The sequence below is a fragment of the Rutidosis leptorrhynchoides genome, chromosome 5 (assembly GCF_046630445.1).
Source record: "Rutidosis leptorrhynchoides isolate AG116_Rl617_1_P2 chromosome 5, CSIRO_AGI_Rlap_v1, whole genome shotgun sequence".
Lineage (NCBI taxonomy): Eukaryota > Viridiplantae > Streptophyta > Magnoliopsida > Asterales > Asteraceae > Rutidosis > Rutidosis leptorrhynchoides.
In genome coordinates this window covers 182,006,806-182,024,800 of record NC_092337.1, presented here as the reverse complement: position 1 = coordinate 182,024,800, position 17,995 = coordinate 182,006,806, and positions in this window count along the sequence as shown.

The window sequence follows — 17,995 nt, the reverse complement described above, 5'->3', positions numbered from 1 at the left end:
ATGGATTTCAAATGAACCATACACTAAATGCATGTTGGTGTATGGCATATAAGTTTTCTTAAACTAGAATTAATGGAAACTTAAAATCCCTTTACTTAACAAGGTAAACAAGTTAAACGCCATCCTTTTGTGCAACACTTAAAAATATTAGGGAACTCATAATGGGATAAAGGTCACCTAACCGTTATGAGCAAACTAATATGATTGAGGTAAATTCCGCACACTTGTGGAATAAAGGTCACTTAACCACTTGTATGTTAAGTTTACACGTTTACACAAGTAGGATGACTTGATTTAGAAATCATGAACTTAGGGTCACCGAAGCATGATGAACAAATAGGCGTTGATGAGATAATATGCCATGCAAAAGGATTGCATGATCCCATAACTTAGAAGTTGCAAAAGGATTGCAATTGTCATACAATGACTACCTAGCTAAATCAAATGACGGGATAAAGGTCACCTAACCGAAATTTGGTTTACCATTGGATTCTAAAATTTAATAAATATCAATTGGATTTAAAGGGTATTGATTGTTAAATTAAAATTGATACTTAAACAACTTTGTTAAATTTTGTAGATGGCCGCCAATAACAACAACAACATTCCTAACGCACCTATTAACTTTAACAACCTATCGTTGAGGTCAATCCTCGAAAAAGAAAAACTCAATCATACGAACTTCATGGATTGGTTCCGCAATCTAAGAATTGTCCTCAAACTTGAGGACAGGGCGTATGTGTTGGAAGACCCCATTCCCGATCAACCGGACGAGGATGATACGAAAGGCATGGCCTATTAGGAGAAATATTGCACCGATTCGTTGCAAGTTTCTTGCCTCATGCTTGGGACTATAATACCCGAACTCCAAAAGGACTTCGAGCATCATAGTGCATATGACATGATCACACAGTTGAAGGAGATGTTCCTTCAACAAGCTCGTGTCGAGTGCTTTGAAACGGTTAGAGCGCTTCATGCATGTCGGATGGACGACACCCAATCCATTTCATCTTATGTCCTTAAGGTGAAAAGCCTGATTGATCGAGCCAACCATCTAAATTGCAACGTGTCTAATGAATTAGCCACAGACCTTATCCTTAACTCATTGTTTAAGAGGTTTGACACATTCGTGTTAAATTATAACATGAATGGATGGGATAAAAGCATTGGCGAATTACATGCCATGCTTAGGACGGCAGAAGCAAGCATGGGTAAAAGGGCTTCACCCGTGTTTACGATCAACGAAGGCGGGTCCAAAAACAATAACACTCCTAAGCCGAAGGCGGCTAAGAGGAAAGGACCCGCCTACCAAGTCAAGGGCAAGAGAAAGGGGAAGATGGTTACCCTAACCAACAACAAGAAGCAAAAGGTTACCGGTAAAGCTAACCCCAAGGAAGATCCGTGCTTCGGTTGCGGTGAAATGGGTCACTGGAAATGAAACTGCCCGATCTACCTTAAGGAGTTGAAGGAAAAGAGGGATGCAGGGCAAACCTCAGGTAATGTATATATGGTATACATTGAGCTTAGTATTACTTCCTCTAATACATGGGTATTAGACACAGGATGTGGAACTCACATTTGCAATTCTTTGCAGGGGTTCAAAAGAAGTGATCAAGATGCGGGAACAACAAGTCTCTTCATGGGAAATGGAGCAAGGGTGCAAGTGAAAGCTCAATGAGACTTTGTTTTAAAGCTTCCAAGTGGTTTGGAGCTTACTTTGAAAAATGTTTTGTATGCACCCGATTTATCACGAAACATTATTTCTGTATCCCGTTTGAAACAATATGGTTTTAATCTTAATTTCATTAATGATGACATCCATGTTTCTTTAGATAATGTGTTCTATTTTAAGGCTTCGCCTTCGAATGGTATTTATGAATTGGTTCATAATGACACATCATACAATAGCTCAATATACCATGCAAACACCAAGAAACTTAAAAGGGATTTGAGTAATTCCTACTTATGGCATTGCCGCCTTGGTCACATAAACAAGAATCGAATACATACACTTCAAAAGAATGGACTTTTGAAATCAAATGAACTAGACTCGTTTGATGTATGTGAATCTTGTTTATAAGGCAAAATGACTAAAGCACCTTTCAAAGGGACTTATGAAAGGGCTAAGGACTTATTGGGATTAATACATTCGGATGTATGTGGACCCTTTAAGCCCATAACTAGGAATGGTGAAAGATACTTCGTTACTTTCATTGATGACTTCAGTCTTTTCGGATATGTCTACTTATTGAGACACAAGGACGAAACTTTTGAAGCATTCAAATAATATCAAAACGAAGTACAAAATCAACTCAACAAGACAATTAAGGTACTTCGTACCGATAGAGGAGGTGAATACCTAGGCGATGCTTTCCAAGTCCATCTTAGAAGTTGTGGGATTATCTCGCAACTTACTCCACCCGGGACACCACAGCTTAATGGTGTGTCCGAAAGGAGGAACTGAACCCTAATGGATATGGTTCGATCTATGATGGCTAGAAGCTCATTACCTCTATCATTCTGGGGTTATTGTCTATGCTCCGCGACTCGTATTCTAAATTTGGCCCCAACCAAGAAAGTGGAACGAACTCCTCATGAGATGTGGTTTGGAAAACCTCCATCTCTATCATACTTAAAGGTATAGGGATGTGAAGCTTATCCTAAGCGTTACGTCCTTAATAAGTTGAATGCTCGATCCACAAAGTGTATCTTCATAGGGTATCCCAAGGATGATATGGGATACTATTTCTATGATCCATCCGAGCAGAATGTATTTGTTGCTCGGAAGGCTGAATTCTTTGAAACTAAGTTCCTAGTGGAAGGTAATAGTGAAAGGAAGATAGATCTTGAAAAGGTTCAAGATCAAGTAGATGATACATAATTGGTTGACACTAGCACTCAACATGAAAATGTTGAGAATGATCAAATGGATGATCAAAGTATACAAGACGTTCGCAGATCTGGTAGGATTAGTAATCCTCCTGAGAGATATGGGTTTCTCATGGATGATTGCTATGTGGTTGATTTGGATGAACCAACAAACTACCAAGATGCTTTATCAAGGATTGATAAAGATAAATGGCAGGAAGCCATGAATGCTGAGATGCAATCCATGTATGACAACCAAGTTTGGGAACTAGTTGTACAACCTGCTAACTCCAAATTAGTTGATTGTAAATGGATTTTCAAAATGAAAACCGACATGTATGGAAACTTAAATATATATAAAGCAAGACTTGTAGCAAAAGGTTTCACTCAAACTCAAGGGGTTGACTATGATGAAACTTTTTCGCCTGTGGCAATGCTAAACTCTATTAGGATATTATTTGCCATTGCTGCTCATTATGATTATGAAATATGGCAAATGGATGTCAAGAACACTTTCCTAAATGGATATCTTGAGGAAGATGTCTATATGGTTCAGCCCGAAGGTTTTGTCGATCCGAAACATCCTAACAAAGTATGTAAGTTAAAGAAGTCAATCTACGGATTGAAACAAGCATCTAGAATGTGGAATCATCGTTTTAATGAGGAAGCCAAGAAATTTGGCTTCATTAAAAATGGTGATGAAGCTTGTGTATACAAGAAAGCTAGTGGGAGCACTATCATGTTCCTTGTATTATATGTAGATGATATATTGTTATTTGGAAATGATATTCTGACAATGCAAGGTGTTAAGACTTGGCTAAAAATCTACTTCTCCATTAAGGATCTTGAAGAAGCACAATACATTTTGGGGATTAGGATCTACAGGGATAGATCCAAGAAATTGATAGGTTTGAATCAAAGTGCATACATTGAAAAGATCTTGAAAAGGTTCAAGATGGAGAACTCTAAGAAAGGTTTAGTACCTATTCAAAGAGGAACGCTCCTTAGTTCATCTCAGTGCCCCACCACGAAAGATGAACAAGAGAGAATGAATAAAGTCCCGTACACATCTGCTATTGGGTCAATCATGTATGCAATGATATGCACTAGATCGGATGTGTCATGCGCTCTTAGCTTGACAAGTAGATACCAGAATAACCCAGGAAACAGTCATTGGATTGCTGTTAAAAGTATATTGAAATACCTTAGGAGGACTAAGGATATGTTTCTTATATACGGGTCTGGTGAGGAGGAACTCGCTGTAAAAGGTTACGTGGACGCGAGTTTCCCAACTGATCGTGATGATTCTCGATCACAATCCGGTTATGTCTTCACATTAAATGGAGGTGCGATCTCTTGGAAGAGTTCAAAACAGGATGTTGTTGCATTATCCACTACATAGTCGGAGTACATTGCTACCTCATTGGCAGCTCAGGAAGCTGCATGGATGAAGAAATTCATCGATGACTTAGGAGTAGTCCCTTCCATTCAGGACCCTCTTGAGATCTTTTGTGACAACGAGGGTGTGATTGCTCAAATCAAGGAACCTCGTGCACACCAAAAGACCCGTCAATTAGGATTCGCGTCAATTAGGGTGTCTATTCCCTAATTCTTAGATTACCAGACTTAATAAAACGGGGCATATTCGATTTCGATAATTCAACCATAGAATGTAGTTTCACGTACTTGTGTCTATTTTGTAAATCATTTATAAAACCTGCATGTATTCTCATCCCAAAAATATTAGATTTTAAAAGTGGGACTATAACTCACTTTCACAGATTTTTACTTCGTCGGGAAGTAAGACTTGGCCACTGGTTGATTCACGAACCTATAACAATATATACATATATATCAAAGTATGTTCAAAATATATTTACAACACTTTTAATATATTTTGATGTTTTAAGTTTATTAAGTCAGCTGTCCTCGTTAGTAACCTACAACTAGTTGTCCACAGTTAGATGTACAGAAATAAATCGATAAATATTATCTTGAATCAATCCACGACCCAGTGTATACGTATCTCAGTATTGATCACAACTCAAACTATATATATTTTGGAATCAACCTCAACCCTGTATAGCTAACTCCAACATTCACATATAGAGTGTTTATGGTTGTTCCGAAATATATATAGATGTGTCGACATGATAGGTCGAAACATTGTATACGTGTCTATGGTATCTCAAGATTACATAATATACAATACAAGTTGATTAAGTTATGGTTGGAATAGATTTGTTACCAATTTTCACGTAGCTAAAATGAGAAAAATTATCCAATTTTGTTTTACCCATAACTTCTTCATTTTAAATCCGTTTTGAGTGAATCAAATTGCTATGGTTTCCTATTGAACTCTATTTTATGAATCTAAACAGAAAAAGTATAGGTTTATAGTCGGAAAAATAAGTTACAAGTCATTTTTGTAAAGGTAGTCATTTCAGTCGAAAGAACGACGTCTAGATGACCATTTTAGAAAACATACTTCCACTTTGAGTTTAACCATAATTTTTGGATATAGTTTCATGTTCATAATAAAAATCATTTTCTCAGAATAACAACTTTTAAATCAAAGTTTATCATAGTTTTTAATTAACTAACCCAAAACAGCCCGCGGTGTTACTACGACGGCGTAAATCCGGTTTTACGGTGTTTTTCGTGTTTCCAGGTTTTAAATCATTAAGTTAGCATATCATATAGATATAGAACATGTGTTTAGTTGATTTTAAAAGTCAAGTTAGAAGGATTAACTTTTGTTTGCGAACAAGTTTAGAATTAACTAAACTATGTTCTAGTGATTACAAGTTTAAGCCTTCGAATAAGATAGCTTTATATGTATGAATCAAATGATGTTATGAACATCATTACTACCTTAAGTTCCTTGGATAAACCTACTGGAAAAGAGAAAAATGGATCTAGCTTCAACGGATCCTTGGATGGCTCGAAGTTCTTGAAGCAGAATCATGACACGAAAACAAGTTCAAGTAAGATCATCACTTGAAATAAGATTGTTATAGTTATAGAAATTGAACCAAAGTTTGAATATGATTATTACCTTGTATTAGAATGATAACCTACTGTAAGAAACAAAGATTTCTTGAGGTTGGATGATCACCTTACAAGATTGGAAGTGAGCTAGCAAACTTGAAAGTATTCTTGATTTTATGAAACTAGAACTTTTGGAATTTATGAAGAACACTTAGAACTTGAAGATAGAACTTGAGAGAGATCAATTAGATGAAGAAAATTGAAGAATTAAAGTGTTTGTAGGTGTTTTTGGTCGTTGGTGTATGGATTAGATATAAAGAATATGTAATTTTGTTTTCATGTAAATAAGTCATGAATGATTACTCATATTTTTGTAATTTTATGAGATATTTCATGCTAGTTGCCAAATGATGGTTCCCACATGTGTTAGGTGACTCACATGGGCTGCTAATAGCTGATCATTGGAGTGTATATACCAATAGTACATACATCTAAAAGCTGTGTATTGTACGAGTACGAATACGGATGCATACGAGTAGAATTGTTGATGAAACTGAACGAGGATGTAATTGTAAGCATTTTTGTTAAGTATAAGTATTTTGATAAGTGTCTTGAAGTCTTTCAAAAGTGTATGAATACATATTAAAACACTACATGTATATACATTTTAACTGAGTCGTTAAGTCATCGTTAGCCGTTACATGTAAGTGTTGTTTTGAAACCTTTAGGTTAACGATATTGTTAAATGTTGTTAACCCAATGTTTATAATATCAAATGAGATTTTAAATTATTATATTATCATGATATTATGATGTACGAATATCTCTTAATATGATATATATACATTAAATGTCGTTACAACGATAATCGTTACATATATGTCTCGTTTCAAAATCATTAAGTTAGTAGTCTTGTTTTTACATATGTAGTTCATTATTAATATACTTAATGATATGTTTACTTATCATAATATCATGTTAACTATATATATTACCATATATATGTCATCATATAGTTTTTACAAGTTTTAACGTTCGTGAAATACCGGTCAACTTGGGTGGTCAATTGTCTATATGAAACATATTTCAATTAATCAAGTCTTAATAAGTTTGATTGCTTAACATGTTGGAAACATTTAATCATGTAAATATCAATATCAATTAATATATATAAACATGGAAAAGTTCGGGTCACTACAGTACCTACCCGTTAAATAAATTTCGTCCCGAAATTTTAAGCTGTTGAAGGTGTTGACGAATCTTCTGGAAATAGATGCGGGTATTTCTTCTTCATCTGATCTTCACGCTCCCAGGTGAACTCAGGTCCTCTACGAGCATTCCATCGAACCTTAACAATTGGTATCTTGTTTTGCTTAAGTCTTTTAACCTCACGATCCATTATTTCGACGGGTTCTTCGATGAATTGAAGTTTTTCGTTGATTTGGATTTCATCTAACGGAATAGTGAGGTCTTCTTTAGTAAAACATTTCTTCAAATTCGAGACCTGGAAAGTGTTATGTACAGCTGCGAGTTGTTGAGGTAACTCAAGTCGGTAAGCTACTGGTCCGACACGATCAATAATCTTGAATGGTCCAATATACCTTGGATTTAATTTCCCTCGTTTACCAAATCGAACAACGCCTTTTCAAGGTGCAACTTTGAGCATGACCATCTCTCCAATTTCAAATTCTATATCTTTTCTTTTAATGTCAGCGTAGCTCTTTTGTCGACTTTGGGCGGTTTTCAACCGTTGTTGAATTTGGATGATCTTCTCGGTAGTTTCTTGTATTATATCCGGACCCGTAATCTGTCTATCCCCCACTTCATTATAACAAATCAGAGACCTGCACTTTCTACCATAAAGTGCCTCAAACGGCGCCATCTCAATACTAGAATGATAACTGTTGTTGTAGGAAAATTCTGCTAATGGTAGGTGTCGATCCCAACTTTTTCCGAAATCAATAACACATGCTCGTAGCGTGTCTTCAAGCGTTTGTATTGTCCTTTCACTCTGCCCATCAGTTTGTGGATGATAGGCAGTACTCATGTCTAGACGAGTTCCTAATGCTTGCTGTAATGTCTGCCAGAATCTTGAAATAAATCTGCCATCCCTATCAGAGATAATAGAGATTGGTATTCCATGTCTGGAGACGACTTCCTTCAAATACAATTGTGCTAACTTATCCATCTTGTCATCTTATCTTATTGGTAGGAAGTGTGCTGATTTGGTGAGACGATCAACTATTACCTAAATAGTATCAAAACCACTTGCAGTCCTTGGAAATTTAGTGATGAAATCCATGGTAATGTTTTCCCATTTCCATTCCAGGATTTCGGGTTGTTGAAGTAGACCTGATGGTTTCTGATGCTCAGCTTTGACCTTAGAACACGTCAAACATTCCCCTACGTATTTAGCAACATCAGCTTTCATACCCGGCCGCCAAAAATGTTTCTTGAGATCCTTGTACATCTTCCCCGTTCCAGGATGTATTGAGTATCTGGTTTTATGAGCTTCTCTAAGTACCATTTCTCTCATATCTCCAAATTTTAGTACCCAAATCCTTTCAGCCCTATACCGGGTTCCGTCTTCCCGAATATTAAGATGCTTCTCCGATCCTTTGGGTATTTCATCCTTTAAATTTCCCTCTTTTAAAACTCCTTGTTGCGCCTCCTTTATTTGAGTAATAAGGTTATTATGAATCATTATATTCATAGATTTTACTCGAATGGGTTCTCTGTCCTTCCTGCTCAAGACATCGGCTGCCACATTTGCCTTCCCTGGGTGGTAACGAATCTCAAAGTCGTAATCATTCAATAATTCAATCCACCTACGCTGCCTCATATTCAGTTGTTTCTGATTAAATATGTGTTGAAGACTTTTGTGGTCGGTATATATAATACTTTCGACCCCATATAAGTAGTGCCTCCAAGTCTTTAATGCAAAAACAACCGCGCCTAATTCCAAATCATGCGTCGTATAATTTTGTTCGTGAATCTTCAATTGTCTAGACGCATAAGCAATCACCTTCGTTCGTTGCATTAATACACAACCGAGACCTTGCTTTGATGCGTCACAATAAATCACAAAATCATCATTCCCTTCAGGCAATGACAATATATGTGCCGTAGTTAGCTTTTTCTTCAATAACTGAAACGCTTTCTCTTGTTCATCATTCCATTCAAATTTCTTCCCTTTATGCGTTAATGCAGTCAAGGGTTTTGCTATTCTGGAAAAGTCTTGGATGAACCTTCTGTAGTAACCAGCTAGTCCTAAAAACTGGCGTATGTGTTTCGGAGTTTTCGTGGTTTCCCACATTTCAACAGTTTCTATCTTTGCCGGATCCACCTTAATACCTTTTTTGTTCACTATGTGACCGAGGAATTGAACTTCTTCCAACCAAAATGCACACTTTGAAAATTTAGCGTACAATTCTTCCTTCCTCAATACTTCTAACACCTTTCTCAAATGTTCACCGTGTTCTTGGTCATTCTTTGAGTAAATAAGTATGTCATCAATGAAAACAATGACAAACTTGTCAAGGTATGGTCCACACAGTCGGTTCATAAGGTCCATGAACACAGCTGGTGCATTAGTTAAACCAAACGGCATGACCATAAACTCGTAATGACCGTAACGTGTTCTAAAAGCAGTCTTTGGGATATCATCTTCTTTCACCCGCATTTGATGATACCCGGAACGTAAGTCAATCTTTGAATAAACAGACGAGCCTTGTAGTTGATCAAATAAGTCGTCGATTCTCGGTAGTGGGTAGCGGTTCTTGATGGTAAGTTTGTTCAACTCTCGGTAGTCGATACACAACCTGAATGTACCATCTTTCTTCTTGATAAACAAAACAGGAGCTCCCCACGGTGATGTGCTTGGTCGAATGAAACCACGCTTTAAAAGTTCTTGTAATTGGCTTTGCAGTTCTTTCATATCGCTGGGTGCGAGTCTGTAAGGAGCACGAGCTATTGGTGCAGCTCCTGGTACAAGATCTATTTGAAATTCAACGGATCGATGTGGGGGTAATCCCGGTAATTCTTTCGGAAATACATCGGGAAATTCTTTTGCGACGGGAACTTCATTGATGCTCTTTTCTTCAGTTTGTACTTTCTCGACGTGTGCTAAAACATCATAGCAACCTTTTCTTATTAGTTTTTGTGCCTTCAAATTACTAATAAGATGTAGCTTCGTGTTGCCCTTTTCTCCGTACACCATTAAGGGTTTTCCTTTTTCTCGTATAATACGAATTGCATTTTTGTAACAAACGATCTCTGCTTTCACTTCTTTCAACCAGTCCATACCGATTATCACATTAAAACTCCCTAACTCTACTGGTATCAAGTCAATCTTAAATGTTTCGCTAACCAGTTTAATTTCTCGATTCCGACATATATTATCTGCTGAAATTAATTTACCATTTGCTAATTCGAGTAAAAATTTACTATCCAAAGGCGTCAATGGACAACTTAATTTAGCACAAAAATCTCTACTCATATAGCTTCTATCCACACCCGAATCAAATAAAACGTAAGCATATTTATTGTCAATAAGAAACGTACCCGTAACAAGCTCCGGGTCTTCCTGTGCCTCTGTCGCATTAATATTGAAAACTCTTTCGCGGCCTTGTCCATTCGTGTTCTCCTGGTTCAGGCAATTTCTAATAATGTGGCCCGTTTTTCCACATTTATAACAAACTACATTGGCATAACTTGCTCCGACACTACTTGCTCCGCCATTACTCGTTCCGACACCATTTGTTCCTTTCGTTCAGTTAACCCCTGGTCCGTAGACCTCACACTTCACCGCGCTATGACCATTTCTTTTACACTTGTTGCAAAATTTGGTGCAGAACCCTGAGTGATACTTTTCACACCTTTGGCATCGCTGCTTCTGATTGTTGTTGTTGTTGCGGTTATTATTATTGTTAAGATGATTGTTGTAGTTGCTGTTGTTGTTGTATTGGTGATTCTTATCACTGTTTTCCTCCCACTTTCTTTTGACTTGCTTCACATTGGCCTCTTCAGCAGTCTGTTCTTTAATTCTTTCTTCAATCTGGTTCACCAGTTTGTGAGCCATTCTACATGCCTGTTGTATGGAGGCGGGCTCGTGTGAACTTATATCTTCTTGGATTCTTTCCGGTAATCCTTTCACAAACGCGTCGATCTTCTCTTCCTCATCTTCGAATGCTCCCGGACACAATAGGCACAATTCTGTGAATCGTCTTTCGTACGTGGTAATATCAAATCCTTGGGTTCGTAACGCTCTAAGTTCTGTCTTGAGCTTATTGACCTCGGTTCTGGGACGGTACTTCTCGTTCATCAAGTGCTTGAATGCTGACCACGGTAGTGCGTACGCATCGTCTTGTCCCACTTGCTCTAGATAGGTATTCTACCATGTTAACGCAGAACCTGTGAAGGTATGCGTAGCGTACTTCACTTTGTCCTCTTCAGTACACTTACTTATGGCAAACACCGATTCGAACTTCTCGGTCCACCATTTCAATCTGATCGGTCCTTCAGTTCCATCAAATTCCAAAGGTTTGCAGGCAGTGAATTCTTTGTAGGTGCATCCTACACGATTTCCTGTACTGCTAGATCCAAGGTTATTGTTGGTATGTAGCGCGGCCTGTACTGCGGCTATGTTTGAAGCAAGAAAGGCACGAAATTCCTCTTCACTCATATTCAAGGTGTGTCGAGTAGTCGGTGCCATTTCCTTCGAAATAGTCAAATGAAACGAGTTAATCATATAGAATATCAAGAGTAGTCAATAGTATTTCGTAGCGTAATATGAACTTATTTATAAAAGCTCTTTCTTCATATTAGCGTTTTATACTCTTTAATTCGGGTAGTACATACCCGTTAAGTTCATACTTAGTAGCTAACATACCATTTCAACTACTACAATTCTTTATGAAAAACTAATCACAAAAAAATATATATCATATTCAAACCTTTATACAATAACTTGCAAACTTACAATACCGCTATTTTTACATATAGCATGAAATATAGCACATAAAATTTTGATACAAAGTAGTTGTGAAGATAATTCTAGTAAATAAATAAGGCGTTCAGCGAAGGCAACAAAGACACGTAATTCATACGTCCAGAAACAAGTCATGCATTCTGGTTTTACTAATACCACTTCCCATCCTTGGTCTTGTGGAACGTAACCGTTGTGACCGATAGTATGACAGCGTGTTGTAACGTCGTCAAAAGGACGAAGGTTACGTAATGACCAACAGTCTCATAATAACCTAAAAACCTCATTTCTTACCCCAATTACCGACTCCGTCACTTGTGGGAACGTTTTGTTTAATAGTTGTAGCCCAATGTTCTTTTTCTCACTTTGGTGAGAAGCGAACATTACTAACCCGTAAGCATAACATGCTTCTTTATGTTGCATGTTAGCCGCTTTTTCTAAATCATGAAGTCCTATATTCGGATACATTGAGTCAAAATAATTTCTTAACCCGTTGCGTAAAATAGCGTTTGGGTTCCCCGCAATATATGCGTTAAAGTAAACACATCGTAACTTATGGGTTTCCCAATGTGATATCCCCCATCTTTCAAACGAAAGCCTTTTATAAACCAAGGCATTCTTGGAACGTTCTTCGAATGTCTTAAAAACTGATTTTGCCATAAATAGTTGTGCCGAGGAATTCTGACCGACTCTAGACAAGATTTCATCAATCATGTCTCCTGGTAAGTCTTCTAAAATATTGGGTTGTCTATCCATTTTGTGTTTTTATACTGTAAAATAGACAAGAGTTAGATTCATAAAAGATACTTATTAATACAAGCAATTTTTACATATATCGTAAAGCATAAGCACACTATATTACATATATTACACCGCACAAATACAACTATCTTATTCCGACTCACTCGTTTCTTCTTTTTCGAACTTAGTTCTTTTTGCTAAGTTTTTGGGGATACATGATGTTCCCCTAATATGAGCCGTCATATTCCACATTGGTCTAGAAAAACCTGGTGGTTTAGAGGTTCCCGGGTTATTGTTACAACTTAAGAAATACGGGTGTTGACGATACATATAAAGTTTATCGGGGTTGGAATCAGATTTCTCTATTTTTATGCCCTTTCCCTTATTGTTCTCTTTTGCCTTTTTAAATTCAGTTGGGGTAATTTCTATAACATCATCGGAATCCTCGTCGGGATCCGATTCATCGGAGAATTGGTAATCCTCCCAATATTTTGCTTCCTTGGCGGAAACACCGTTGACCATAATTAACCTTGGTCGGTTGGTTGAGGATTTTCTTTTACTTAAACATTTTATTATTTCCCCCACCGGTTCTATTTCTTCTTCCGGTTCCTCCTCCTCCAGTTCTGATTCTTCTTCCGGTTCCGATTCTTCTTCTGGTTCCTCTTCTGGAACTTGTGAATCAGTCCACGAATCATTCCAAATTACATTTGACTCTTCATTATTATTAAGTGAGTCAATGGGACTTGTATTAGAGGTAGACATCTATCACATAGTATTAAAAACGTTAAGAGATTAATATATCACATAATATTCACATGTTAAAAATATATAGTTTCCAACAAAATTTGTTAAGCAATCATTTTTCAAGTAAACAAGGTCGAAGTCCAGACTCACTAATGCATCCTAACAAACTCGATAAGACACACTAATGCAAAATTCTGGTTCTCTAAGACCAACGCTCGGATACCAACTGAAATGTCCCGTTCTTATTGATTAAAAACGTTCCATATTAATTGATTTCGTTGCGAGGTTTTGACCTCTATATGAGACGTTTTTCAAAGACTGCATTCATTTTTAAAACAAACCATAACCTTTATTTCATAAATAAAGGTTTAAAAAGCTTTACGTAGATTATCAAATAATGATAATCTAAAATATCCTGTTTACACACGACCATTACATAATGGTTTACAATACAAATATGTTACATCGAAATCAGTTTCTTGAATGCAGTTTTTACACAATATCATACAAACATGGACTCTAAATCTTGTCCTTATTTTAGTATGCAACAGCGGAAGCTCTTAGTATTCACCTGAGAATAAACATGCTTTAAACGTCAACAAAAATGTTGGTGAGTTATAGGTTTAACCTATATATATCTAATTGTAACAATAGACCACAAGATTTCATATTTCAATATACATCCCATACATAGAGATAAAAATCATTCATATGGTGAACACCTGGTAACCGACATTAACAAGATGCATATATAAGAATATCCCCATCATTCCGGGACACCCTTCGGATATGATATAAATTTCGAAGTACTAAAGCATATCGGTACTTTGGATGGGGTTTGTTAGGCCCAATAGATCTATCTTTAGGATTCGCGTCAATTAGGGTGTCTGTTCCCTAATTCTTAGATTACCAGACTTAATAAAACGGGGCATATTCGATTTCGATAATTCAACCATAGAATGTAATTTCACGTACTTGTGTCTATTTTGTAAATCATTTATAAAACCTGCATGTATTCTCATCCCAAAAATATTAGATTTTAAAAGTGGGACTATAACTCACTTTCACAGATTTTTACTTCGTCGGAAAGTAAGACTTGGCCACTGGTTGATTCACGAACCTATAACAATATATACATATATATCAAAGTATGTTCAAAATATATTTACAACACTTTTAATATATTTTGATGTTTTAAGTTTATTAAGTCAGCTGTCCTCGTTAGTAACCTACTACTAGTTGTTCACAGTTAGATGTACAGAAATAAATCGATAAATATTATCTTGAATCAATCCACGACCCAGTGTATACGTATCTCAGTATTGATCACAACTCAAACTATAAATATTTTGGAATCAACCTCAACCCTGTATAGCTAACTCCAACATTCACATATAGAGTGTTTATGGTTGTTCCGAAATATATATAGATGTGTCGACATGATAGGTCGAAACATTGTATACGTGTCTATGGTATCTCAAGATTACATAATATACAATACAAGTTGATTAAGTTATGGTTGGAATAGATTTGTTACCAATTTTCACGTAGCTAAAATGAGAAAAATTATCCAATCTTGTTTTACCCATAACTTATTCATTTTAAATCCGTTTTGAGTGAATCAAATTGCTATGGTTTCCTATTGAACTCTATTTTATGAATCTAAACAGAAAAAGTATAGGTTTATAGTCGGAAAAATAAGTTACAAGTCGTTTTTGTAAAGGTAGTCATTTCAGTCGAAAGAACGACGTCTAGATGACCATTTTAGAAAACATACTTCCACTTTGAGTTTAACCATAATTTTTGGATATAGTTTCATGTTCATAATAAAAATCATTTTCTCAGAATAACAACTTTGAAATCAAAGTTTATCATAGTTTTTAATTAACTAACCCAAAACAGCCCGCGGTGTTACTACGACGGCGTAAATCCGGTTTTACGGTGTTTTTTGTGTTTCCAGGTTTTAAATCATTAAGTTAGCATATCATATAGATATAGAACATGTGTTTAGTTGATTTTAAAAGTCAAGTTAGAAGGATTAACTTTTGTTTGCGAACAAGTTTAGAATTAACTAAACTATGTTCTAGTGATTACAAGTTTAAGCCTTCGAATAAGATAGCTTTATATGTATGAATCAAATGATGTTATGAACATCATTACTACCTTAAGTTCCTTGGATAAACCTACTGGAAAATAGAAAAATGGATCTAGCTTCAACGGATCCTTGGATGGCTCGAAGTTCTTGAAGCAGAATCATGACACGAAAACAAGTTCAAGTAAGATCATCACTTGAAATAAGATTGTTATAGTTATAGAAATTGAACCAAAGTTTGAATATGATTATTACCTTGTATTAGAATGATAACCTACTGTAAGAAACAAAGATTTCTTGAGGTTGGATGATCACCTTACAAGATTGGAAGTGAGCTAGCAAACTTGAAAGTATTCTTGATTTTATGAAACCAGAACTTTTGGAATTTATGAAGAACACTTAGAACTTGAAGATAGAACTTGAGAGAGATCAATTAGATGAAGAAAATTGAAGAATTAAAGTGTTTGTAGGTATTTTTGGTCGTTGGTGTATGGATTAGATATAAAGGATATGTAATTTTGTTTTCATGTAAATAAGTCATGAATGATTACTCATATTTTTGTAATTTTATGAGATATTTTATGCTAGTTGCCAAATGATGGTTCCCACATGTGTTAGGTGACTCACATGGGCTGCTAGGAGCTGATCATTGGAGTGTATATACCAATAGTACATACATCTAAAAGCTGTGTATTGTACGAGTACGAATACGGATGCATACGAGTAGAATTGTTGATGAAACTGAACGATGATGTAATTGTAAGCATTTTTGTTAAGTAGAAGTATTTTGATAAGTGTCTTGAAGTCTTTCAAAAGTGTGTGAATACATATTAAAACACTACATGTATATACATTTTAACTGAGTCGTTAAGTCATCGTTAGCCGTTACATGTAAGTGTTGTTTTGAAACCTTTAGGTTAACGATATTGTTAAATTTTGTTAACCCAATGTTTATAATATCAAATGAGATTTTAAATTATTATATTATCATGATATTATGATGTACGAATATCTCTTAATATGATATATATACATTAAATGTCGTTACAACGATAATCGTTACATATATGTCTCGTTTCAAAATCATTAAGTTAGTAGTCTTGTTTTTACATATGTAGTTCATTATTAATATACTTAATGATATGTTTACTTATCATAATATCATGTTAACTATATATATAACCATATATATGTCATCATATAGTTTTTACAAGTTTTAACGTTCGTGAATCACCGGTCAACTTGGGTGGTCAATTGTCTATATGAAACATATTTCAATTAATCAAGTCTTAATAAGTTTGATTGCTTAACATGTTGGAAACATTTAATCATGTAAATATCAATCTCAATTAATATATATAAACATGAAAAAGTTCGGGTCACTACACAAGTCGGGTCATACCCAATAACAAGCTTACCGACACCTTATTCGTATTTGATCTTAGCGAATGGATCGTTGATTAAATACACGACACTTGAACTTTAAGAAAAATGGTTTTCTTAAATATTACTTGATGTGTATATATATATAAATTATGAAATAATTTATATAATATGGATTTAATTATTTATAGGTTAAATAATTAATAAATTTATGTTACATTTTATATAAATGGGTTTTATATAATATAATGTACATAAATATTAATATGGAAGTTTTATAAAACAAATTTTATAAAATTTAACTTTTATAAAATTAATTTTATAAACTAATGAGAGTGGCATGGGAGTTGAAGCTCACATGCACTGGATTCCTTTCTTGGTCAAAAACATTCTCATTCTCCATATACATAAGTACCAAGACCTCTTGGAGACTTAAAATACATTGAAAACACATCAAAACAACTTGAAAAAAAAACTGCACAATCCCTCTTCCATTGATGTCTAGTCCGTGGCGTTTAGGAGCTCAAAAAGGGTTCATTTCATTTTTTTTTCAAGCAATCTTCAAGTGTTAATAAAATCCTAACTAAAGGCAAGGGTGTTGGTGGTTAGCTTGGGGTATAACAACTTGAGGTTTCATTGTTTTGGAGCTCCATTCATCATCATCATCTTCATCACTTACTACCTAGCTTGGAGAAGGTATAATCTCTTTTCATTCTTGTAGTTTGTAAGCATATTTCATAACTTGATCCTAATTGGGTTTTAATTTTAATTGGTTAAAGATATACAAGTTTTAAATGGTAATACTTACATGCTTCCGCTTTAATTTGTTTCTTAAAATGTTTTAAAGTATTATGAAACTTGTTAAATCCCAACAAAACCTCCATTCTATTCAGTAAGTATTGGTCTCATAATCCAAGTTATAATCATCATAACAAAGCTTGATCAAGAACACTTCAAGAATTCCAAGCCATCAAGGGTATCTTTGAACTCAAGATATTCTCCTTATTTCTCCAGCAACTTTACTCATTTGATTTAAGGTAGTAACCTTATTCATAATCTTATTCGATTCGTATTCATATAGCTATCTTATTTTGTGTTATAACTAATAACAACAAGAACATAGTTTAGATTATTTCTAAACTTGTTTGCAAATAAACTTAATCCTTCTAACTTGATTTTAAAACATTTCA